This window comes from Protopterus annectens, chromosome 13.part0 (genome assembly GCF_019279795.1).
Source record: "Protopterus annectens isolate FY-2018-M chromosome 13.part0, PAN1.0, whole genome shotgun sequence".
Taxonomy (NCBI): domain Eukaryota; kingdom Metazoa; phylum Chordata; order Ceratodontiformes; family Protopteridae; genus Protopterus; species Protopterus annectens.
Window position 1 is genome coordinate 111849673 of NC_056747.1, and position 27208 is coordinate 111876880.

Below are 27208 nucleotides of genomic sequence, written 5' to 3' on the forward strand. Positions count from 1 at the left end.
ACACAGTGTGAACTGTTTTACCCTTATCCATTGCCTTGGTGACCTTTTTAAAGAAGTCTACCAGGTTAAGTAGGCATTACCTTTTGATTTTGATGGGTGCAGTGTCTGTAGGTTGCCAGTGTCCTTTTTTTATTATTTCCATGATAATTCGTTCAATGGCTTTGCATATTTGGCTTGTTAGACCGATGTGTCTGTAGTTCCGTAAGTCGATTTTGATGATCTACCCTTGTGGAAAGGAATGACCTTTAGTTGTCCATTCCCTTGGAATTTAGTCTGTATCAAGGTTATAACTGAAGAGTGCTTCAAGTGGTCCTGATAGGTTGTGTTTTAGACTGTTCAGGAGGCAACCAGGGATGTTGGTGGGACCCATGGAGGTTGTGTTTTGGCTTTAGTGAGTGCTGCCAGCACCTGGTCCCTGCTATTTGTTTTAGGTAGTATGTTTGAGGGGATTTCACCTGGTGGAGTTGGGGGGAGTGGGAGGTGAAGTTTAAGCAGAATTTATCAGCCAGTAAATTTATGTCACTCTAATCAGTGAGGGTGGTACTACTGTTCACCATCAGTTTAGCACACTGCTGTATGTTGCCTTTAAGGTTTTGTACATATCTGAAGAAGGCCTTGTGAATGTCCTAAGCCTGCAAGGCTATCCTCACCTTGTAGTTGGCCTTGATTAGACCTTTGTTTCTTGTTTAGTTGTATAAGAGAGCACTTGCATGTAAAGGAGTTGCTGTTTCTGATTTTTGGGTTAATTTTACTTCAAATGTGATAGCTTTGTGATTCAGCCTCACTACCGAGCATGTGACAAGGGGTAGAGGTGCAGCACTTTCCTATGATGGTGAGTACCAGATCCAGTTGGTCTGATCCTCTGATTGGAACATGCAATACCTCTTCCAGGGTGTTCTTATTAAAGTCCAGGAAGTGTTGTACCTGTGAGTTTAAGGCATTTTAATTTAGTCACTCATGAATAGGGTGTTTGGTTGAATAGTCAATGCCTCTAGTAGGTTTCAGTAAGAGTCATGAGACTGTAGGGACATAGATGGTGATCTGCAGCTTGCATGATGTGATGAGGATCCTTTTCTATGGTTTCTTGCATGTCGATGAGCTCCATGGTATCCTGTTTAACCAACTTGGAGGTATGTTTGCTGCTAATGAAGACTGGGGCCAAAGGTGGAGCTGTCTCAATCTGTGCTGCTGTTGGTCTAAATGTGTGGACAGCTTTGTAGTCTTTCATTGTCTGAGCACTTTCTATGGCTTTAAACAAAGTATCTGTCATGGCACAAATGCCTACATTCTACAGAGTAAGGACTTGAAGGGTGTGGTATTTTTATTTTAAGCTCCTAGCATTGAGCAGTAACATCTTAAGGCTGCTTGGAGACTTTTTTTCACTATGTTGGTAGTTTTTGTCTTTTTGGCCTTGCCTAAAAAAAGGCTCTAAGGTGTGGACTGTTTTATCCAATATCTGAGAGCCTAAGGGGAATAGGTGCAGCCCATCCTTAGCAAGCTACATGGTCTGTTCACCATGTCCTCCTTTGCTGAGAGATATTGGACCCCTCAGGAGTGACACCAGAAACCAAGCCAATTATTAAAATCTATCAGCTTATGTTTATATTGTGACATCCTTGGTGAAGGTTGAATTCTGCTCAATGCATACCTATCTGTGACATACATTCAAAGATCTCTAAGTTTCTTTTCATGTAGTCCAAACTTATTTACACCCACATGGACTATGATAGAATCATATTTGTACCTGGGGTGGAGTTACTTGAGTACGTGTGTGATGGTGTGGATCCTGGTTCCAGATGGGCAACTAACCATTTTCCTCTCTGTCTAACCTGGTGAGTGGAGCAAGTGTGTCGCACTGGAAAACTCCGTGATAACATTATGAGGTAAAGTATGTGTTTGCCTTGTGGCTTTACACTTGGGGAACCATTGGGTGTAGGCTTATGTGAGATGCTTGGTGTTGCTTTTGGTGCATGCTTTGACTGTTGAAAAGCAGTGTTGCCATTAGCTGGCTTTGGAGGCCTTTGAGATTTAGGAAGGTTTCTTTTAAGCACCTCAAGATAGTATAATCTGTGTGTGTGGTGAGAGGTGTGCTTGAGGGATGTAGTGTGGGTATTAAAGACTGCCTCATTTGTATGCGAGATATTTGCCTCCAAGGAAGCAGTGTATTAACATCTCTCTCACATATTGTGTTATTTTTTAATGATAAACTGGTTGTCTGTGAACGTGAAACAATTGCTACATTGCTTTTAGGTTTCCCAAATTTTATTAAGCTGGCCACAATGACCTTTTTAAATTGCATATCTATATTGTCTGGTCCAGCAGTAGGGTGGCCTGTTTTAAGATTTTTTGGGGTTTTACTAGGGATCTCCTAGGGTAGTTCCTGGGGTTAAGGACAAGTGTTATTTGATACACACACTAGTAAGGCTTATCTAGTCAGCCACTTTTGAGCACATGTAACATTTTCACTCATCTCCATACCTGTCTTGCCCCATGCTTTCTCCACCTCTTTCTTGAGCCCTACGTAATGTGTATGCATTGTACTTGGGTTTGCAGTATATCTTTGCCATGAGAGCTGGGCACAGTGTGGAAGATGGGGGCTGGCTGTTACCCAAAGGTTATCTACAGCACAGAGAAATTGTGGCCAGCATCTGCTTTTTATTACTCGTTCCCAAACGGTAAGTTAATTTGCATTTCATTTGCATTTTGAATTTGGTGCTAGATGATGCAGTCCTGCCACATTCCAGACCCTGTATGGGCTGGGCTGTATTACAAGCAGTACTGCCTACCCACATTGCTGTGATGGCATGTCTGTGTAGGTGCCCTAACTCAGGAGTACTGGCCACATTGTTATCGTCAGAGAATCGCTTCATCTGCCAGGCCACATTATTATTGTCAGAGGATAGCTTCATCTACCATGCCACCAGAAGTACTACTTCCATTATATCCAGAGCATCAGGGACAGTATTTTCCTGGTGTTAAAGTAACATGCCATGCTGTAATTAGTACATGTGCAAGCATGTCTGCTCTTCAGTATATCTAGACATGCGATGGTTTGGAAGCCTTCTGTATAGGGTATCTTGCTAGCATAAATGCACAGTGACTTTTGGCCTTTGGATATGCCTTGTAGCACATTTTCAGTTGACTGAGCACCTTAAAATGTATCCCCATTGTTGATGCTCTGTAGCTCGTTTGTATTTTTTAACAGTAACCGTGCAGTAGCTGTAGGTTGTGCCATTTCTTTTGTTTTACATTTTTTGTTGATCAGGTTAGTTCCACTAGGCACAGCCTGTTTTTTTATTTACTTTATAAACTGGAACAACTATTCAAGTTTTTCTGTCTTCTACCAATTCTGATCTCTCAACTTGCTGTATACGCATTATCTGCAGCAAATTTTAGATGAGTTTTTTGTGCAAGGGGTGAACTCTCCCTTAGACTTTTCATCATGCACAGCCCTTGACTATAAATATTCTCTTTGGGGTTGAATGAACTTGGGCAAAAGTATATTTACAGACCGTCTCTGCATTTGACTATCTCAAAATGGTATAGACAGGTGAATATTCATCTAGCAGCAAATAAACCATGAGCAACCGAACAGCAAGAAAGTGAAAGATAGCATTTCTCTTTTGGAAAGACTTAAGATGATACTTATTCTGATTAGGGGAATTTATGCCAGGATGCTGAGAATTCCACATATCTTTTGCATCTACCTGACCTCTTACCAATTCTGGCATATGGTAACTCAGGTGGATATAAACATTCCACTTCACTTACAGAAATGTCAATGAAGCCTTTCTAGAAACCGAATGACACAATTTGCTATAAAAACATTATGAATCATTTGCATCTAAAATGATGATTTTTTTGTAGCTTAAAAGCCATCTGATCATGAAAAAGGGAGTAATGAAATTGAGGGAAGACTCCCTGTCATTTCCTGGTGCACAGAGACACGTAAACATGCTTCACTAACTGCATTTTGTTCACTGAATGCTCAATTCTGTTACTCAGTATTTAAAATTGAACATTCGTTGTTTTAGGAACAAAGCTCGTCAGAGGTCATCTTTTCAGCATTGTTCTCTTCTGATCACTTTTGTTCTAGAAAACCATATGAAAAAGATCTCTTCACTTTGCTTTTTATAAAGCAGAGTATAATTATATGCATGTCCAAGATGACCTGTGAAGGTCTGTACATTTGCCCAAATCCAGATTGTAATGCTCCTGTAGATATTTGTGGCAGCTATGTTCATTCTGGCAGACTTGGTGACATGCTCCCTGATTCTGCATGCTTGTCTGGCACCTGGCTGTGATTGTATCCTCTGGGGCTAGAACTCCTTTCTTTAGTAGTCATGCACTCATTTCCATCTACTTGTGCTACATTAGGTTTTTGCATGTGTGTCCTTGTATCTCTGCCCCTCTCTCCCTGCCATGGGTTCATATTAATATTGTTGTGTCTTTCGGCTTTTCCCGGTTAGGGGTCGACACAGCGGAACTCTGGTCTGCTAATGATTGGCAGTAGATTTTTTATGTGCCGAGTTGCCAGCTCTGATGCACAACCTTCAACGAAGGTACGCCCATTCACACGTGTCTCCACACAGAAGACGCTCTAGCTGAGAATCGAACAGGACAACGTCTTACTGTGAGGCATCAACGCTACCGCAGCATGGGTTCATATTAATATGTTCATCTTCATAAATACTGCGCTATTGTATATAAAATTATCAACATTAATCAATTAGACAAAGCATGAGTGATGTGATTCTCAGCATAAGCTGCTCTGGGCCAGATTGGTTTTCTGTACTGGTTCTGGTACCAACTGTAATGATGATAAATGTTAATAGTGCATCACAGGTGCTAATACCATACACTTCCTAACCACTTTGTGTCTTGTGCTGGGGGAGGCATATTTGACTTGTAAGTTTAAACGGTTTGGGATTACCAACCCTCCTGTTTTCATATTGAAGTCCTGAATCTGTCTGTTTACTTAGTGTTTGAGGTTAGGAGGCAGGGCTGGCAAATTTGCTGATACTTTAATAGTTTTCAGCAAAAATCTGAAGAAACGCGTTAGGCTAAGTCTTGACTGCACATGACATGAATCTACAGAAATAAGTACAACTGTACGACATTAGGCATTGATTTTAGTACCAGTCAAACAGGTTATTTGAGATGGTTGTGTGTGAAGCATCTTACAGTATCTCCTGCTCCAGTAAGCAGTGTTTCACTCGTGGCATCTGAAAAGGTGTTGATAAATTGGTTAAACCAGATTTTCACTTTCGTACACAAAATCTTCATGTATAATTTTGGCATCTGTGGCTGCATTTCCATGGTTTATTTATTGCTTTCAATATTCACTTCAGACATAAAACTGAACATTAACGAAACTACAGCAGATGTTGAAGGAAATTAAAGTCAGACTTTCTGTAATGTGGCTTAGGGGCCTAGCACAAATATACTGTCCATAAAAGTTTAAATATTTCTGTGTGATGTAATTTAATGTTCCAGAGTGCTTGGCCTACCAACTTAATTTATCCTTCAAAGTAATTTCACTTAGTATAATGTAATACACTGCTGGTTTGGTTTCTTAAAAAGATGCATGTTTTTAACAGATGCGTGTTCAAAAAAGCAAGTTACACACACACACACACACACACACACACACACACACACACACACACACACACACACACACACACACACACTGACTTCTAGCTTTGCTTCTTCACTGATGCAGGTTAAAAAGAATTTGAACTTGTAGGAGCCTCTGAATATATTTTTACAGTTTTGCTGATGAGCCTACAAATCTTATGTTTCTTAAGAAAACGTTCATTTTATAAAACGTTGCAGTTTTCCATTACTGGGTCAGACTATAGGGTAATATGCATTAAGCTAAAGGTGAATGCAGCTTGAAACAGCTGCCAGAGTTCCAAAGGTATGTTATAAAAACATTTGAGAAATTGGACTTCAGATCTGTAGAAACCTCTGCTAGAATGTTGTTTCTAGCTCAGAATCTTAGAGCAGGTTTGTTTTGTTTACCAGGACAGTTTACTGATCACAACAGACCATTTGCAGATACAGCACGGGTAAAGAAATTCACAAAATTAAAACAGAATAAATTCACAAACATAGAATAATCACAGAGAGTAGATAATCCCATAGATAAATATTGGAGTAGAAAAACAAAAGTGAATAAATTTTGTAGTATCTCAACATCTTAATTTTATTTTTACGTATAGAGATAGGTTCAGTTGCAGAAGTGAGGGTATAGTTTACCTTTCATGCTGTGGCAGTTGTGATGGATAGTAATTGGGGAACACCTACTAGATGTAAAGAAAAAAAGATGAAAACGGCATTAGCTCGACTTAACATTTATTGTAGGGATTTCAGTAAATTTTCCTTTTTAGTGGTAGAAAAAGTTTATCGGTTACACGTCATAGATTTATACAACTGTTCAGAATTTTTAGAGCGGACATAGAACCTAGATTTGAAGCAACAGCTGTTAAATGTCTGAAATATAAAATTATGTAATTTATATACATTTTCATGCAATTTTAGTGTTAATGTGTTGAGATGTTGTAAATTAGTTTAGCTTGATAGATTTATAGAACTGTTTAGAATTTTTAGAGTTGAAGTGGCAAGTCTTTTTACTAGTGGACATGGAGCCTGGACTTGAAGCAATATCTGTTAAATGTCTGAAATATAAAATTATGTAATTTTAAACTTTTTTTCATGCAGTTTGTGTTCAGTGACATGTTGAGATGTAATTAGTTTATAATTTGGTAGTACTTTTTTACACTAATCAAGCAAGTTTGAATTTTTATTAGAAAATTGTATTCTATTGGATGTTTTAATGATGTCATTTCTTTTAACTGTATTTAATTCATATGTATTTTTGCATGATTGTTTCTGAAGATGTTCTACGAAGTAAAAGAACAAAAGTGCTCAGACAGTATTTTTGTGGTCTGGGTTTGTTATATGCGAGTCACAAACCATTACTGAACTTTGTGCTTCATCTCTGGCTACCCTGAGGGTTTTTAAATTTATTCTGTCTTTACCCTTGGTTCTGTTTTTGAGTAATTTTAGTAGTATATATGATAGAGAAGCAGCATGTGAGAAGAGGATCAAAGTAAGAGTGAAGCAGATGAGGAGGGGATTTGGTTGTGTCCAGTGGAAAGCACTTGCAGTCAGAGTTTTGACGGAGGTGTCTTGAGCTGTAAGTGCGGAAAGAGAGTACTTTTAGGTGGGGAAAGAGGGATTGCTAGAGTTTGGGTGCAAGGATGAAGAATGAATGGTCAGTTACAGTGCAGTTTGAGGTGTCTGGCTTTGAGGGAGTTAATTGGGAGAGGTTGTGGGGGGGGTATTGTGAAGTTTGGCTGCAACAGGTGGGAAAGCACCTAGTTGAAATAGTTGGAAAAGGTACCATAGGGGTAGTAGCCATTTAGCCTTAGTGTGTGTGATGCAGTGGTGCTCCGGAGGAGGGGAATTGGAAATGAATTGGCAAATTTTTTTTTTCAACAGACTGTAGAATGGATGAGTGTGTTTTTTTTTTTTTTTTTTTGTTTTTTTCAGGGGTTGTGATGAGGAGCCTGTATTCAAGATTCCTTCACCTTTTACAGCCTTTGATGGCCTGGAGAAAAAGGAAACGGTTTTCCAGAACCAGAATAAAGGAGAACTGATCTTTTTCCTGGTGTTTTCCACGTGGCTTTAGAAGTTTGTGACTGGTCTAGCCATAAACCCAAGTATTTAAAGGACATTGGTGTTTCTCTTGGAGAACCATTGCGAATTTTTTAAACTTATTTTCAGCTTTTGTATGGTTTCAATGTCCTTTTTCTTTTGTAGGAGTACCTTATGGTTGCTTACCAAAGAATTTAGGAAGTAGAATCAGTTTGCAGATGAGTTTGAATAGTTAATGTGAGGAACTGCATCGAAAAATAACCATATTATCTGCATAAAGAGTAATAGGAAGGCTGTGGAGACCAGGGGGTTGTTTAATAAACATTAAAAATGATAGTGAGATGAGCATGGATCCTTTGGGGGGGGGGGCTCCTCTGGTAAGGAGTGCACTGGAGTGGTAGGGAGCATTATGTTGTTGCTTTGTTTCGACTCTGATTACAAGAATGCCAATATTGTCTAAATAAAGTAGCTTCAGACATGCAGCTTTCTTCCTCTCATAAAGTGATCTTTATTAAATTTGTCAGTTCTACTAATCTTTTCTGTACTGATTGTGCGAATTATATTGGAGTTATTTAACAGTGATTGACATTTATTGTCATGCCATTTAATAAATTTATGCAGCGCTGGCTGTATGCAGCAATGTTGTGTGTAACTGAATTTACCAGCGAACACAAGTGTCTGCCACAAAATGGTTGACTACATTGAAAGTCAGAAATCCTAGAAAATTAATAGCTAATTCTGTCTTTCTAGCAAAAATGTTAAGACAGAAGTAAGGCATCATTTAGCATGTATTATTATAATTTATGTAATTAATTGCTGAAAGATGGGATATAAATTTGAATAACTGGGTCTTTGTTATGTATATCTTGTCAACTCCTACCACATAATGTGAAAGTGACATCAGTGCAGTGAGTCTTGGAATCGGCCAGGAAAAGATCAGTAATTTGAGCATTTGTATAGTAACCTAACTGGAGTGTAGTAACCCTGAATTGAGGTTGCCTGTAAGTTGACTTGCTCCTATGCTGCAGAGTTTGTTCGTACTGACACACACGTGCACATGCATAGCAGTTGTGCTGCACAATTGCGTCGGTTAATTCTTACACAAAGTAACTGCACTACACCTGTTCGTTATTCAACATACAAACGCAGTTGTTATGTTTACCCATGTGATGTGCAATACACATAATGGGGAGTGCCCATGTGATGTGAAATACACATAATGGGGAGTGCCTATGTGATGTGAAATATACATAATGGGGAGTGCCCATTCCAAGTACAAACTTGATGCAATGTGGTAAAGACCCTCTCCTAGGCTCCCTTCAGTTTCATACACTTTGATAACATGCAAAGAAAAACTGTGACCCTTACATGGGTGGTCATTCTTTGTTGGACCCCCTCAGAGAGGGTCTCTGCTTGGGCATATCATTGTTGAAAGTTGACAGAGTTCCATCCAAGTAAGTATTGTAGGACAGCATAGATAAACTGTTAACCCTAAATGCAAATCTGTAAAAGTAAAATTTTATATATTCTTGGGTTTGGTTAACAGACCCTGGAAAAGAAGCAGTTTTGGGGCCACGTGATGGCCTTTTCTGAGAAATTATTCATTCTATAGCATTTAGTATTGCTGTTTCCCAGCTCTTGATTCTCTGATGCATTTCTCAGCTGGAGTGCCTTCTGTGCAAAATATGCCTGTCTGACCCTTGTCTGCAGTTTTTATTTCTGGGTGCTCCCGAAAACGCACACAGACACACTTTAATGACTTGGTTAAAAGTGAATTTAAAATTCTGTTAACTTGCCTGTAGGTGGATGTCCTGTGTGATTGTGCTCTCGTCCAACAAATGGGCTACCATCCTGACCAGGAATAGTTCCCTGCCTTATGTTTGCTGCTTACCATGGCAGGCTGTGGGCTCCCTTGTGACCCTGAGTATAATAGGGAATTGGTGAATTTTTCAGTGTTTATTATCTAGGATGTAGTGTAGCTCTTAGACCCACCAACTTTTTCTTCTGAGAGAGAAATCGGTTTATCCTTCAGTCAATATTTTTAATTTTCATTGTTTATTGTCCATTTACGTTTTGATTAACTGCATGAAAGCTGTTTGGTAAGAATACTAAACCAAACTTTCTGGTGTGAGCTTAAGTAAAGGGCATTGCCATGATGAGCAGCATTCAGTGGAAGCGTAGTCATCAGAGTAAACAAAAAAATGTATATGCTGTATCTGTATTTGTTTTAAAAGTGTCCCTGGAGCTAAACCACATCATTTTCACCATTATATCCTATCCTTGGCTAATACTGGTCATTAATGTTGTGGTGTCTTTCGGCTTTTCCCGGTTAGGGGTCGCCAAGGCGGAACTCCGGTCCGCTAATGATTGGTAGTTGATTTGTACATGCCGAGTTACCAGCCCTGACGCACAACCTTCAATAAAGGTACGCCCATTCACGCATGTCTCCATGCAGAAGACGCTCTAGCCGAGAATCGAACCGGACAGCGTCTTTAATAATAATAATACATTTCAGAGGTGCAGACAGCTATGCTGCCCAGTTTAGTAGAATGTAATGCCCTTGCATTATCATGAAGTGCAGGGTTGCTGCTGCTTGCCTGCAAAATGTATTGTTTTCAGTGCTGTGGCTTCTTATAAGGAGTAAGAAGAGCATTGATAAAAGGAAGCCCCTGCCAACAAGCATCTCTACATCACATAGGAGTGTTTGTGTGTGCTTACATGAAAGTTTGTGTTTTAGGGCTTCAAGGGCAATTCTGGTGATGGACATGATTGCCCTTTCACTGCATATTGGGTCTTGGCCTGTGCAGTATTTTTTGTATTTGTGTATTTAAATGTAGGATGTTCTTCGTTCCCCATTGCTGCAGTCCTTACTATTGGGTATAGTCCGCGTCCAGTCGGCCCGAATACCAGAGTATAAGGCTGACGTCGGTCAGGGCGCATTAGACTGACGTCAGTACGTCAGGGTACTAATGCGCATGACCGACGTCATATCCTCAGTCTTTTTTGCCGCATGGTCCGATGCAGAAGCAGTTTTGCGAGTGCAGGTTGGCGTTCTGAAATATTTCCGAAACCGGAGTTTCAGACCGAAACAGAGTTGGCTAAGTACCCGTTGGGAACATTTTGGTTTTTCTTGCCTCAGTATTTAACCGGATGTCAGAAAAAGTGAATAACTGTATTTCTTGTGGGAAACAGATACCTCATAGGGATTACCATACCTTGTGTATTCCTTGTTTAGGGCCTGAGCACGACGTTGTTGGTTGCCGTTCTTGTGCTAGGTTTAACAAACGCACTATTAAGAGGAGGTTAGACTGTGCCAGGTTAGTGTTTGGGAAGCGTTGCAATTATAAAATGCCGTCGGATGCTCCGGCGCCGCTTCGTCAAGAAGCGCAAGGACAAAACAGCGAAGCCTAGGGTTGATGAACCGGCAGTCCCGGACGTCGGTTCTTTAGAAGGCTCAGTGGAGCCAGAGGTTTTGCCAGGAGTTTCCATGGAGTCTCAGGCAGAAACTTTACTGTTACAGGATGTGCCTTCTCAGGAGGTAGGCCAGGCTGAGGGGCTTCTCAGGTAACTGTTCTTCCCTCTCTTCCCAAGGTAGTTAGAGCCTCTCCTTCTGTTGCCAAAACTTCTTTGAGAGGTAGGCCTAGTTCAGCTTCAGTGGGGGCTTCTCCTAGCATTTCGGGTTCTGTACCTAAGAAACATATGCTTAAAATGGCAGAAGATTTGATTACTATGATTAGAGGTTCTATGCCCCCGCCTGATAAGAGGCCTAGGGTGGAACCGGAGTTTGATAGTTTTGAACAGTGTTCAGAGGCTTCAGAGTCTTCTGCAGAAGACTTGCAGGAGTATCCTACTTATTCTGATTCTGATGTGGATGATTCCACTCCTACAGCTTCTCCTCCTGAGGATTTCTCATTTTCAGAGACTCTGCATTCCATGAGGGAGCACTTTAAATGGGAAGGCCAGGATTACTCTGATTCCAGGAAAAGGCTTAGGGAATTCTTGTTTTTACCCCAGCATAGGCCCTTAGCTATTCCTCCTGTGTTGAATGTGGTGGAAGATGTTTTTGCAGAGGCTTCACTGAACCCTGACTCTTTGCCTCCTGCTCCTGTTAAGCCTGATAGGTATTATAGGGTGCCCGAAGCTCATAAGTATTTGTTTAAGAGTCCAAGGGCAGACCCTGAAACTATTTCTCAAGGGCCTAAAGGTGTTAAGGCCTCTGTGGTTAAAAATCCTGTTCCCACTGATAAAGAGGCAAGGGCTTTGGATAGGTGGGGAAAGAAAGTGTATACTTCTTCCACTCTAGCCATGAGAGCGTTGAATTGTCAGTTTCACATGCTAAAATATCAGAATTATCTCCTTTCACAATTAAAATCTAAGGTGGATGCTTTGGCGGAAGGTATTGAGTGTAAAGAGTTGCTGGATTTGGTTCATGTGTCTGAACAAGTGGGTAAGCATTCTTTGCAATGTGGTTTTGATGCTGTACAGGCCTCCTCGAGGGTGGCTGCTACTAGTTCTGTTCTTCGCAGGCATGCCTGGTTGAAGGATCAGAATTTAGCTGAGCATGTTAAGACAAGGATTTTGGATGCTCCTTTACAGTCTGATGTGTTGTTTGGATCGCCTGTGGAAGCAGTTTTAAAGAAAATGGAAGACAAAGCTAAGTCTATGCAAACTGTTAAAGATTTTTGCAGGTGCAGCCACCAAGTTTAGTAGAAATTGGCCTGCTAAGGGGTGGACATATCCTGCTTATGATTCCCAGTCTAGGGGTAGGTCTAGGCGTGGTAGGGGCAGGGCTCAAGGTTCTTTTAGGCCTAGAACAGGGAGTTCACCTGCTCAGACTTCTGGTGAGGGCAGGGGTCAGTCCTTTCGTAAACAGACCCAATGACCTGTCTTTTCAGCTGCCAGTAGATTCTCGTCTGGCAGCTCCTTTGGGAGGAAGACTGTCTCTTTTCAAAGAAAATTGGGATTTAATTACTCAAGACAAATGGGTGTTGGATATCATTCACCACGGTTACAGATTTTATTTCCATACAATGCCCCTTTCAAAGGCATGCCAGACGTTCCTCCTCCACAAAGAAAAGAGGCTCACAAGCAAGTTTCTCAGTTACTCCGGATGGGGGCCATTCAGCCAGTCCCTGTATCAGAAAGGGGCCTAGGATTTTATTCTCGCCTGTTCCTAGTACCAAAGAAGGGGAACACGTGGAGACCAATTTTGGATTTATCTCTCCTCAACACTTTTCTGGACATTCCCAAGTTCAAGATGTTGACGTTACAACAGCTTTTACCTCTGCTGGGCAAAGATCACTGGATGGTAACTTTAGATCTCAAGGAAGCTTACCTTCATGTGCCTATAAGACTAAGTTGCAGGAAATATCTGCGGTTTCGAGCTGGAAATTCTCATTATCAGTTCTCTGCATTGCCCTTTGGCTTATCTACTGCGCCCAGAGTATTCACAAAGGTTCTGGCTCCAGTGATAGCTTACTTCAGGCTTCAAGGAATTCAAATCTATCCTTACTTGGACGACTGCCTGATTCTGGCTCAAGAAAAGGAAGACCTCCTACAGCATCTGGAATATGTTATAGCAGTGCTAAGATGCCTAGGGTATTCTGTGAACGAAATAAAGTCCAGTCTAGTACCCTCTCAAGACATGTGCTTTCTGGGTGTGAGACTGAATACAGCAACCCAGATGGCCTTTTTAACCCCGGACAAACAAAAGAGTCTGTCACTTTACTTCCATCAACTATCTCATCAGTCCGTGCTGACTGCAAGGACAGTCCTTCAAGCATTAGGGTTCATGGCATCTTGTATTCTGGTGCTTCCCAATGCCAAACTGCATATGAGGAAGCTACAATGGTATCTCAAAATGTATGGACACAGCACTGCCAGGATTTGGACACTGTCATTCAAATAATACCTTGCCTTCAAAAGAATTTTTGTGGTGGGCTCAGGAATGTCACCTAAACAAGGGACTCTCTGTGACCCGGCCAGAGGCGAGTCAGATTTTAACGACAGATGCCTCGGACATTGCTTGGGGAGCTCATCTAAATGGAAAGTGGATACAAGACAAGTGGCCTGCCAGACTACAGCATCTACATATCAACATGAAGGAGATGTTAGCAGTCCAGTTTGCATTAATGGCTTTCAAGGAGTTACTTCTTCCAGGGCAGGTGTTGATTCTAACAGACAACACAACTGTCATGTGGTACATCAACAAACAAGGGGGAACACATTCTTATCCTCTATGCAGGCAAGCAATGATTTTATGGGAGACTGCGCTAAGCTTGCAACTAACTCTTCAGGCAAGGTTTCTGCCAGGAGCACAGAACTCCTTAGCAGATGTGTTAAGCAGACAAATCATGGATCCCCACGAGTGGAAACTGGATCTTCATGTATTTCAAAAATTGACAGTGTCATGGGGGACTCCAGACATAGATCTGTTTGCTTCTCCACTAAACCACCAGCTGCCACAGTATTGCACAAAGGGGTTTCATCACACAGCTTGGAAAGTGGATGCTCTGTCTTTCAGTTGGAAAAACCTTCATGTGTATGCCTTTCCTCCTCTGCCTCTTCTTCCAAAGGTACTATTAAAGGTCAGACAAGACAGGCCAAGGATGATTTTGATAGCTCCAGATTGGCCTCGGCAACACTGGTACCCACTACTACGGAGTCTGGTAAGGAAGCCTCCATGGCCTTTACCTCTGATTCCTCATCTGTTATCTCAGAAGGATGGTCATCTGCTCAATGTCAAGCTTCACTCTCTTCATCTAACAGCCTGGCATATTCTGTGTTGAAACACAGCAGGTCTCAACTTCCTCAACAAGTTTTAAATGTGATTATGGAAGCTAGAAGACCTAGTACAAGGAAAGTGTACCCAGAAAAATGGAAGAGATTTTTATTTTGGAGTACAGCAAAGAATTTGCAGGTTTCTGAGCCTAATTTGAGTGTGGCTCTTCAATATCTTACTGAGTTATTGGACAAAGGTTTGTCCTTCTCTTCCATTAAGATTCATGCTGCAGCAATTTCAGCTCACTATGATTGTGACCCACCATTGTTTTCGCACCCTTTGTTCAAGCAGTTTCTTAGAGGGGCAAAGAATATAAGACCCCACGTAGAGCTCCTACTCCTGCTTGGGATCTCAATTTTGTGTTGGAAAAACTTACTCTACAACCTTTTGAGCCTCGGCTACTGCTGAATTGAAATACTTGTCATGGAAGACTGCTTTTCTGTTGGCTATTACTTCTGCAAGAAGGGTGTCTGAGTTGCAGGCCCTTATGGCAGTAGAGCCATTTTGATTTTCCATAAGGATAGGGTATCATTACGCACTAATCCTTCCTTTATGCCTAAGGTGGTTTCTAGTGTGGCTTTAAACCAAACTATTCATTTGCCTACTTTTTATGCAGACCCCCAAAATAAAGGGGAAAAGATTTTGCACACTTTAGATGTACACAGGCAATTGCGTTATTATTTAAGCAGGACTAAGGATTTCAGGCAGTCTCAGCAGTTGTTTGTTTCTTTTGCTTTGAGTTCACAGGGCAAGCCTGTGTCAAAACAAACTATTTCTAGGTGGATTGGCTTTTGCATTGCATTTTGTTATTCCCATCATGGCAAGGAGATTCCAGCTGGGATTAGGCCTCATTCCACTAGGGCTACTGCCACTTCAACAGCATTTCTAAGGGGGGTGGCAACTAAGGATATTTTGGAAGCAGCTACTTGGAGTTCAGTGCATACTTTCTCTAAGCATTATCACCTTCCTATCTACTCTAAGTCTAGGGCTGGTTTTGCCACAGCTGTTTTGCAAGGCATGTTGTCAGCTCCTGCTTCTTTATGATTTGCCAGCCTCCCTTACCTCTGCTTTGGGATTCTACCCAATAGTAAGGACTGCAGCAATGGGGAGCGAAGAACATAGTACAGTTTTGTACCTACCATAAATGTAGATGTTCGAGGATCCCCATTGCTGCAGTCCAATTACCCTCCCTCCTTCCCTCTGTGTTTGGGGTGGTTGTGTAGGTGAGGTTACATGCTTATATTTTTGTATATATTCTTGTATATATTGTACATATTTTTGGTGCAGGTATTTTGGGCCTTGTCTTTTTAGGGTCTTCTGACATCTGGGGCAAGAAAAGACTGAGGATATGACGTCGGTCATGCGCATTAGTACCCTGACGTACTGACGTCAGTCTAATGCGCCCTGACCGACGTCAGCCTTATACTCTGGTATTCGGGCCGACTGGACGCGGACTATACCCAATAGTAAGGACTGCAGCAATGGGGATCCTCGAACATCTACATTTATGGTAGGTACAAAACTGTACTTTTTATTAAAATGAAACTGTTGTGAAACTTTTTTGAAAATCAGTATAAGTTCCTTAAATTATAACATTACTGCAAGAGGATCTCACAGCAACTAATGACTGGTACCAAAGTCATGGCCTCAAGCTAAACACAAAAGAAGTATCATACCATTTGGCAGAAACACTGTCCTTACTGATTACCACATCAATGGCAACCCACTAAGCACACACCCTGTGGTGAGAGACCTGGGTACTCAGGTTGATAACCTCACATTGAATCATCATGTAGTGGCAGTGGTCAGAAAAGCCTTTTACTTGGTTAGTCTCCTATGTAAAAGGGACTGCATCCAGACGAAAGGAGGTTATTACCTCTCTATACTCCTCCCTCATTAGACCAACAATCGAGTATAATGCCCCATTTGGTATATACCTCTCCAAACACCTGCACCAACTGAAAAGGCCACTGAAATACTTCACAAAGAGAATCCATGGCAGTGTGCCCAGTAATGACTCTGCAATTTGTATGGAGTTGCATGTATCTGTAACATATCCAAGTACAGTTGTAAAATTCTTTTTTTATAAGACCTGTTGCTCTACTACTATTGGAACTGTCTGGGTATCCTCCTTCCCCATTTCCGTTCTTTCTGCCTGCAAATCCTGGTATTTTATGACTTTGTGTCTCTGTATGTAAGACGCTGTAGTCACTGGGTGTAACAATTTCAATGATTGATGCTACTTTTGTCTTTTCATGCATCACTACATCTGTTTTCTTCACACCTTTTTTTGAACTGTTGGTAATGGGTGATCCGTGTGATATAAACTTAATTATTTTTTTATAATGCATTGTGGCTGTTTCTGGTGTTTTTCAGCTACTTCAGTATTATAATGATTGCACAATCTCCAGTGCAGCAGTCTTGCCACATTATTATGCCTTTCGGTATACGGTCCTGCTGCCATCAGTTTATCACAACCAGCAACAATATGTGCGACTGTTTCCAATTCAATTTTACAAAACGTACATTTGTCCGTTTCTCCCCCATGTTTAATGGACTTTGTAAACCAACATGTATGTAGTCCACTGTCCTGGCTGTCAATATTAACTTTTCTTTTTTGGTTTTAATTCACTTCTCCTTAACCATTTCTGCATTTGATCCTGATCAACATGAGGTTGTTCCAAGAGTTTTCTATACTTGCAACTATACTTAATGCATTTTCCACATTTTTTTGCCTTCTCCTATCATCCTTTAAACAGCAAGAAATGAAGAGCCAGTCAACACAGCTTAAAGCAGTAATAAAATCTTTTAATGTACTTGGTAAGTACTTTCTCTCCAAATCAGTGCTTCATCAAACCATAAAAACATAATGAAATGCAACACTTGTATACTAGTTAAAACATAACACTTTTCAATAAAATTAATTAATGAAACAAATTACGTGACCTCAGACTGTTTTAAAGGCACCACATCGTTCAACCCATACGTCTGCTTGCAGAGTTAAAATCCAACTATTCTCTGCATATTTTAAATTATCAATAAGATGTAGAACTGTAAATGTGTGCAACCTCATTTAAATCTAAAAACTGCCCATAGCCATGCCAAGTTTTTGTAAATAAAATTTATCAAAGATAAATATATTATTTTCAAGGATCTTTGATCAGCTACGCTAACATGGTGTTGGCGTGCTGAGAGCTGACCAAGTTATTTACTGACAATTTGTTTTTATTGTTACTCCATCACTTCCCAAATATTTATACACTTCCTCTTGCTCAAGTTTTTATACCACGTTTCTGTGTCATACTGATGTTTTCTTGGTGCTGCAACTTTCCTGATTTAAAGGTTGCTTTTACACAGTTATCAAGACTGAATTACATTCTTATATGATTTGAAAAAGATTTGACTATTTGCAATTGTGCTTTCAGTTCCTCATGTGATGAACTATACAGTTTTAAATCCTCCGCAAAAATAAGTGTTCATACTTTGTTTTCTAGAAGTCAAGTTATACCCATGAACTTAATGGGTTAAAGACCAGACAAAAGACCAGTGGTGACAGTCACCCTGGAATATCCCCCTTTGAATTTTTATCCCTGGGATAATCATTTGTCCTTTATCATGGTTGAACTGCAGAGTGGTTTGCCACTGTTTTATAGTCGCTGTAGTGTAATCAAACCGTGCAGGGTGTATCTTATACATTTTTAAGTACTTTTTTATCCATGAATGGGGGATACTGTCAAACGCTTTTTTGTAGTCTATCCATGCCATACTTGGATCCTTCCCCTTTTTACAGTTCTCCATTATGACTTTAACAACTAATGATCCTTTGTTCCATATTACTTTCTTTTATCCTTTTGTTCTATTGCCATGATTGATTTTGACTGAGTGACTATAAACTCTCTGGGCATCAGTTCCAGTGTATAGCTTGTACATCATCAGAAGACAAGTTATCTATAGTTTTGGGGAGAGCTTGCAGGTTTGCTGTTGAGTAGGAGTATTGTTTTTCCTGCTAACAAAGTTGAAGTCTGGGATGTGCATACAAATAGTTCTTACTTGTGGCTAAATCTTCACATAAAGACGTTAATACTTTGAACCAGAAGTTGGGTTCTGCATCTGGGTCTGGGGTTTTACAATTAGGAGCTTTTCTTTGCTTCCATCTCTGTCTGGCCCGTTAGTTTACCCCGGTTTATATCATGTACATTTGAACTTCTTATTCTTTCTTTTACTTCTAACCATTTAGCATCTTTGTTCCACAGGGTCTTCATAGATGTTTCTCCAAAATGTATCCATTTCTTTTTTTTTTGTGTGTGTGCGATGTCTCAATTCCTTTTGCCTTGTTTTCTAATTCTCTATAAATTGCTTATATTGTACTTTTCCTTTATATTTATATGTATATCTTCTGAGTTACTCTGCCTATGCTGATAATTTTAGTTTATTTGCTGTAGTGCTTGATAGATCATGATCTGTTCTGATACTGGGCGTTGCTTTTATCACTTTTTTATCTTTCTGAGTATTTTTGTTCCGTTTCCTGTTGTACTCTTCTAACAGTGATCCCTCTGGTCTTAGTTTTCACTGTTCGATACTTCCATGATGGCATTTGATTTCTCCCCTTTTCCCTTGCAGTCCTGTCTTTTTCTGGTAAGACACTATCTGTTTAGCTGCACAGTAATATATCCTATTGACTTCTGTTATATCGCATGAATCTCTATGAACAGTCCTAATTACTGTGTTCATTTGATTTATTAAACTAACTTCTTTGGTTTTATTAACTTTCTAAAGTCTTATTTCTTTCATCGATCTTAATATGTCTGTCCATCTCTTTTGGTTTGTCTGTCCATCTCTATTAAATCGGGCAACTCTTCTCTTGGATCATTTTCCTCTAAACTGAGGGCGCATTCTTTGTCCTCCATTTCCTGAGTGCATTCTACAGAAAATTCCAGAGCATCTTCCTGTGCCACATTCTCTTCAGTTTCACCCTGTGTCATCCGTTGCCCTTTCATATGGGAACTCACTGACCTATCACTCCATGACACTGAATGTCAGAGCTGCCACAGTTTCCTGTTCTTCCCTTGAGGTGCAACTCCAGCTGAACTTTAAGGAATTTTTCAGTATATAGGAAGTTTCATCATGTGACCTCTGGTCCTTAACTGTCTACTGACTCATAATTAATTCAAGGGGAGTACAGCCTGTTACAAACCAGGTACTGAAAATTAGCGCATGATTTGCAGATGTTTGCAGTAATAAAGCACTGGCCATAATTGTTATACTGATGTATGCTTCTTTAGTCCACTGCAAGGCATTAGACGGTCACAAATTTCAGGTACTGACTAATCATGGACTAGAGAATTTCTGTTGTATCTGCTTTCTTACTAATGCCTCAGAAATCAAGAACTGGTATGATATGAGCAGTGTACTTTATGGCCTATCCAAAGACTACAGCGTGCGAATATTGCAGGGTTCCATACAAACAACCAGATAATCTAGAGCGATGCCCGTTTAAGGACAATAGGGTGAGAATATGTCAGGGTTCCATACAAGCAACCAAATTTTCTAGAGCCATGTGAACAGCTAAGGTCATTATTTGTTCTGCAAATGACAAATTGCTGAAGAGAATTTGAATACATTTATTTAATACTCCCTGTGATTTGAATAAATTTATTTAATACTTCCTGTGTTGAATAAGGAGAACAACATTCATAATACCTTCCTGCACACCCCTCAACTGTCTGTTTGCCTCAAATTTTGAGGAACACACCAAAATGTTTTCTAGCAAATCACTGAGAACTGAAGTCACTAAATAACGTACATTTGACTTGCAAACTTCATATCCTTCAGAAAATACATGCCGACACAATCATTTTATTCTAGCTGTATTTAAAATCTGTCCCTGTTTTGGGGCCTTTGGACCCCCACTCATTTTTTAGGCTTTTTCCAGATTTCTTTTGCCAAGAAGTTGAAAGGTATGCCTTCCTACTTGAAGTGTTCAACTGCAAATTGTGTTTAGAGACATTTCCACAAACGTTTGAGAAGTTTAAAGTTCAGCCAAGATCCAAAGCATTTGGAGACACTGTAGAGAGACTTAAGTGATCAGTTCCAGAACATCAGTTCCAGAACAGATCACAGAACCCCGAAAGAATCTGAAGTGTGGAAGGCTGTTCAGAAAACCAGTTAAATATTCAGATGGTTCAAAACCTTAAAAGAACTGGAAAATCTGAACAGTAATTTTATTGGTGCCCTGCAACTAATGATTTAGTTTTGGCTCTTGATCAGTGCCAGTATTTGCTATTAAGATTATTAGAATCTTTGAGAATTAATACCTGAAATTTAACATCTGCAGGTGCAAAAAAAAAAAAATGTACGAAAACATCATTGCATAAAGTAGTTTAGCCTGCCGAAAGTGGGTATGTATTTTGCTTCTGAAAAAATGGAGACGTCCATCAGTGTTGTTGATATCAAGGGATTTTATTAAGGGAACACTATACCTCGTATACTACTATTATTAAAATTTAAAAAAAAATAAAAAAAGCTATTGCAATCACTTGTAGACAGCACGGAAAGAGGCGTGAAGCTCCCTTCATATGTCACTCTGGTTGTATGAAACTGGTGCACAGGTGTGACAAGACTCTGTTCCATGGTGCACTTAATTCAGAACTAGTGTCCAGTTTGAACTATTTCTTATCTGTAATTTTCTGGACAGGACCACAGAATTTCTTCACACATTGGCTGTAATTTTGAAGTACTGTTGTCCTATTGCCGCCTTGAATTGCACAGAAAATGATAATGCAGTTTGTCACTATATACACTTGTTTCTTTCTAATCATCTGTACATCAGTAAGTAAGCTGACCTTTAGGCCAGCAGATTAAGTGACCATGCCCCAGCAGATTAAGTGACCATGCCCCTATATTTTGCACATTAATAGAGCATTAAATTATACCAGTATTTTCATTATTAATTAGTTTTCTGTTGTTGCTGAAGCACTGGCATTCTTAAACTAATTTTGTGAGTGATTGCAAATTCCCTGTCACCATTCATAGGTGTGTGCTAGGCTAATGGTGCTGGAGCCTTTAATGTCGGGCGGCACAATGCCAGGGCACTTCTATGGGCTAGACTTGTAGTTTCCAGTGCCTCTATCAAGTAGAGCCACTGGAGTGATCCCCGGGGTGAGCTTTCTATTTCCCATCCACTCATCAAGATTTCTCTTGAAGAGGGTCAGTGAGTTGCCCTGCTTGACATGTATGGGAAGTCTATTCCAGAGCATGGGCAGTCTCAGAGTTATGAACCTGTCTCTCCAGCATGTTCTGTTGATTGTGGTAATGAGGGTGAGGTCTCTGGAGCATGTGGTGTGGAGGGATTGGGATTTCTTTAGATGTAGCATTACTAATGGAGCTGAGTCAGACATGGCTTTGTAAGTTCAGTGGAGATCACCTCTTAGTAGAGATGAGACCGAGAATAACTGGAGTTGTTAGTCTGTCCATGTAGGACATGTGTTTAAGTGCGTTTTGAGTGAAATCATTTCATTCAGTATTTTTGAATCATGCTTAGGAATCTTATTGGTTTGTATAACCTGGCTGAGCTATTTAAGTAGTGACTGTGTTAATTAATGGATTGTCTGATGAAGTCCAAGTAGCATGGACGAAAACGCGAGTTGTATATTAAGTGCGTTAATGGTGCTTTTGTGTTGTGCTGCAGAATAAAGCGGAGTTTTTTTTAAAAAACAGCTTTTTGTTCTCCCCATTAGTCCAGAGCACTTCTTGTTATTGGTGCTTTTCGAGTGCTTTTTCACGTTTTTTTGTACATGTGTTTAAGGCCTAGGGTCCTGTTCGTAAGGTACTTCTGTGGCGTTTCCACCTGTTGCATATTTCTAGTGAGGTACATGCCAAATGGGGCATTATACTCTGGTTGGCCTAATGAGGGAAGAGTAGAGAGAGGTGATGACCTCTTTCTTCCTGGATGCAAAACCCTTGGTAATTAGATGTCCCACATTGAAGGACTTTCTGACCACAGTGGCAATGTGGTGGTCGAAGGAGAGGTTGCTGTCAGCCTGTGTCCCCAGATCTCTTGTAACACCTTCAGTGTTGAATGGGCTCTCATCGATGTGGTAATTAGTGGGAACTGAGTTTTTCCCAAAGGGGATGACTATGCATCTTTTGGCATTAAACTTAAGGCCATGGTTTCAACACCAGTCATTGGTCTCAGTGAGGCCTTTCTGTAGAAGGTCTACATCACTTGGGGAGTTGATAATGGCTCCCAGCTTGCAGTAGTCTGTGAACTTGGTCAACCAGAGTCCCTCCGTGTTGCCCTGGACAAGACCCAGGACTGATCCCTGTGGGACTCAACTCATGACTGGTCAGCCGTCTGACTTTGGAGTCCACTACTTTCGCACTGTGGGTTTTATCTGTGAGCCAGTTTGCAGCCCACCTAGTGATTTATAGGGGTTGATGCCTAGTTTGGTGAGGTTACCAGTAATTCCAAAGTGGAGAACGGTATCAAAGGCCTTTGAAAGAAGTCAACCAGGTTGAGCAGGCGTGATCTACCTTTCACAAAACCAAATTGCGTGGGATCTAGAGTTTGGAAATTACCTATATCCTTGTTAATTAGGTCCATGATGATGCGCTCCATAGCCTTGCATATCAGACACATCAGGCTAATGGGGTAATAATTCCCAGGGTCTACAGTTGCTCCACCTTTATGGAGAGGGATGACTGTAGCAGTGTGCCATTCAGTGGGGACAAAGCCTAAGGTGAGGCTGTGATTGAGCAGGACACAGATGTGGTGCCAGTTCACTTTGTAGTTCATGTAGAACACATCCAGGGATATTGTCTGGTCTCATGGAAGCTGTATTCTTGGCCTTGGACAATGCAGCTTTAACCTGTGCTGCAGTAATGCTGGGTGCCTGGCATTCCTCCAGTATTGTGTTTGGTCCTGGGGGGAGAGACTGGTAAAGTTGGCACTGAATCTGTTGGCCACTATGTTGGCAACATCTGTTGGTTCAGTATAGGAGGTACCATCATGCAGTAACTCCTGAGCAAATTTGGGTGTTGTGGAGATTCTTGATATAACTGTAGAAGGTTTTGTGATTGTCTGCTGCAATTCTGCCTTCATAGTTGGCTTTGGAGGATTTGATGACCCAGGTTCTGGCCCAGAAATTGTAGTCACTGGCTGTTTGAGCAACCTTTTCCATCTCTTTCAACTTTCTAATTTGAAAGCCTGCATTTGCACTTATTTCTGTCCTGTAACCTGTCTAGTGCAGATGCAGATTCTTAGTTTTAGCACTTAAATTTGCTCATTTGTGCTCAGCACTTGTTCAGAACATGTAAGCACTGAATAAGCTACTAATTACTATAGCACTCGGCCTTCCTCATTACCTAGAGAAAAACAGTTTTTGTACTTATTTTTCTCACTTGCTTCGAGAAAAACAGCTCTTGTACTCACTTTCCTCACTTATCTAGAGGAAAATATTTTTTTATTCAGGCATGTCCAAGGGTCATCTCCCATTTTTCTATCCTGTCTATCTAATGAATCTGGGCATCTTGAGGCAATGTAGAAATTGCCTCATGTACACAGACAGCTCTCTCCTCCTACCACCCAACACTGCAACCTGTGAGAGATGCACTTATCTAGCCAAACTGGAGGTAAAGCTCTCTCCAATCAAGACTGAACTTGACAGTCAAGAGGAGAAGGTAAACATTTGCACCACACTCATCACATAGTCTCACTAAATCTGTACCACCAAAATCCACACATAGTAACACAAAAACATTCACGGAGGCTTTTAATAATAATCCGTCTAAGCAACAGAGACCTCCAAAGCAGAAAATCAAGCAACCTCCATCCCCCAATGAGACGCAGCCCGCAGACTCAGTGTGCCAATCAACCACAGCCAATAAGGCAAAACAGCATACCCAACACACTAGTCATAGGTGACTCTATAGTCAGACACACTGATGTCCCACTCACCAGGCTAAACAAGGAGAAGGTTACTGTCAGCTGCCTGTCGGGTGCCAGGATCAGCCACATAAACCATGCACTCAGATCACGCCACAAGTACAAATATGACTCTGTCATTGTCCATGTTGATGTGAATGACCCAAGATGTACCTCCCTGGACTACATGAAAAGAGACATGGAAGAGCTCTCCTATCTTGTAGCCCAGGCAGGTATGACCCTAGCCTTGAGTAGCATTCTGCCATTGCCCTGAATGATACCGCAGTACATGGACAAAATGATTGACTTCAACAACTGGCTAAGCTTCTAGTGTCATTCTAAGGGGATCCAGTATCTGTCTGCTTGGGGTGACAAAACTGCAATCCAAATTGTAGCTTGCTACAGATCTCCCACCATGCCCCAGGATTCCAACTCCTCTTTTCTTGATGTACTGGAAAATATTAGGGTTCAACCAAACACCCTAATAATGGGAGACTTCAACTACCCCACCATTAACTTGGAAAACTACTCATGTACCAACTCCTTAGCTCAACAGTTTCTGGAATTCATAAACTCTAATGCCCTGGATCAACTTATCCAACCCCCCACCAGGGGCAACAATATCCTAGACCTAGTTATTACCAACATGAGTGACCGGTGTTCCACACCTGAAGTCAACTCCTCGTTGGTCCGATCCGACCATAAGCTAATCACCCTTGATATCCACATCCCTCCCACACCCCCCATTAAGGAAACCATGGTAAAAGATTTCTCCAAAGCCAACTTTATGCTTCTTAAGACAGAAGTGGTGAACTTCATGACACCCATGCAGATGGACAATACAGTTACAACTGCTGAATCCTACACAAATGCACTCTAAGCACTTACACGAGTGCATGGATTGTGCTATCACAAACAGAACCGAGACGCTATCCTCCAAAAAAAGGAAGTTAATCTGGTCGTCCTCTGCCATAAACTGTACAACAGAAGGAAGAAACTGTTGCAAAAGAGAGTAAATTCCCATGAGTGGAGGAGCTCCCTGGTCAGCCTCAGTAAGAAGCTGAGATCCCTTATAAGATCCTCCAAAGCTAGCTACGAAAACAAAATCGCCACTAATTCTAAGGACAACCACAATGCATTCTATAGCTATGTCAAGAATCTCGATGGCAACACCCAGATCTGCTCTGAGTTACAGCACAACGGCATGCAAATTATAGAACCAACTGATATTGCCAACATCCTGGCAGATAGGTTCAGTGCTAACTTGGTTCAGTGCTAACCTTGCCCACACCCCCTAAAGGGCCCATATCTATACAGGAAGAATGCAGAGTCCCTGTAATCACAACTACATAGGTAAAAGCTGCACTCTCTAAAGCCAAAAACACAGCATCCATGGGACCGGACAACATCCCAGGCTGCGTTTTGCATGAACTTCAGAACGAACTGGCTCTCCACCTAAGCACCATGTTCAATAATAGCCTCGCATCAGGCTTTTGTACTCGCTGAATGGCACACAGCAACAGTTATCTCACTCTACAAATGGGGAGCCACCACTGATCCCGGGAACTATTGCCCTATTAGCCTGATGAGCCTGGTCTGCAAGGCCATGGAACGTATCCTCATGGAACTCGTAAACAAAGACATTGGTAACCTCCAAACTCTGGATCCCACCCAGTTCGGGTTTGTGAAAGGCATATCATGCCTCCTGAACCTGATTGACTTCTTTGAGGCAGTCACCAAAGCCTTAGACAAGGGTAAGGTGGTTCACACAGCCTATCTTGACCTCGCCAAGGCTTTTGACACCATCCCTCATTCTGGAGTTATAGCTAAACTCACTAAACTAGGTATAAATCCCTACATCACAAGATGGTTTTCCAAATGGCTCACTGACAGAACCCACACTAAAAGTTGCAGACACCAAATCTGACCTCAAACCAGTGACAAGTGGAGTACCACAGGGTTCAGTACTGGGACTGCTCCTGTTTGGTATCTACTTCTCTGAAGTACAAGCTAACAGAAGGCCGCTGGCTAATGAAGTTCACAGATGACTGCAAACTAGGAGCCATAGTAAAGTCCCCAAATTATGTGGACATCCTACAGAAGGGCCTCGCTGAGACAAATGCCTGGTGTCAGAGCCATGGCCTCAAGCTCCGTGCCAAAAAGTGCAGTGTCATCCCCTTTGGTAAAAACTCTGCACCCATGAACTACAACATAGGCAGCAATCTACTTGACACTGAATGTGTGATGAGACTTTGGGACACAGGTGGACAGTAGTTTCTCCTTTGATCGTCACAGGACCACAGTAGTCAGGAAGTCCTACGTGGTACACTACATCATAAAAGGGTTCTCATCCAGGAACAAAGAGGTCATTGTTCCCCTCTACTCAACACTCATTAGACCCATTATAGAGTACAATGCCCCTTTTGGAATGTACCTCACAAGATATCTGCAGCAGCTGGAAAGGCCACAGAAGTACCTCACAATGAGGATTACTGACCTCAAACAAATGCCCTACACTGACGGTCTCAAAAAACTCCAGCTTTACTCCGTAGCATATCGCCTACTCAGAGGTGATCTTTGCCTAACATATAAAGTTATGTCAAACCCAGAGCTATTGGACATGCTACACCTAAAGAAATCCCAATCCCTCCGAGCTACACACTCTAGGGACCTAAACCTTGTCATCACAATAAACAGGACACGTCCAGCAAAGTTCTTCATTAGCACTCTTCAAGAAAAATCTTGAGTGGATGGGTAATGCACCCTGGGGATCACTTCTGTGTCTCTGCTCGACAGTGGCACAGGAAAATAACTTTCTTGGGTTGTGTATGCCAGGGAAC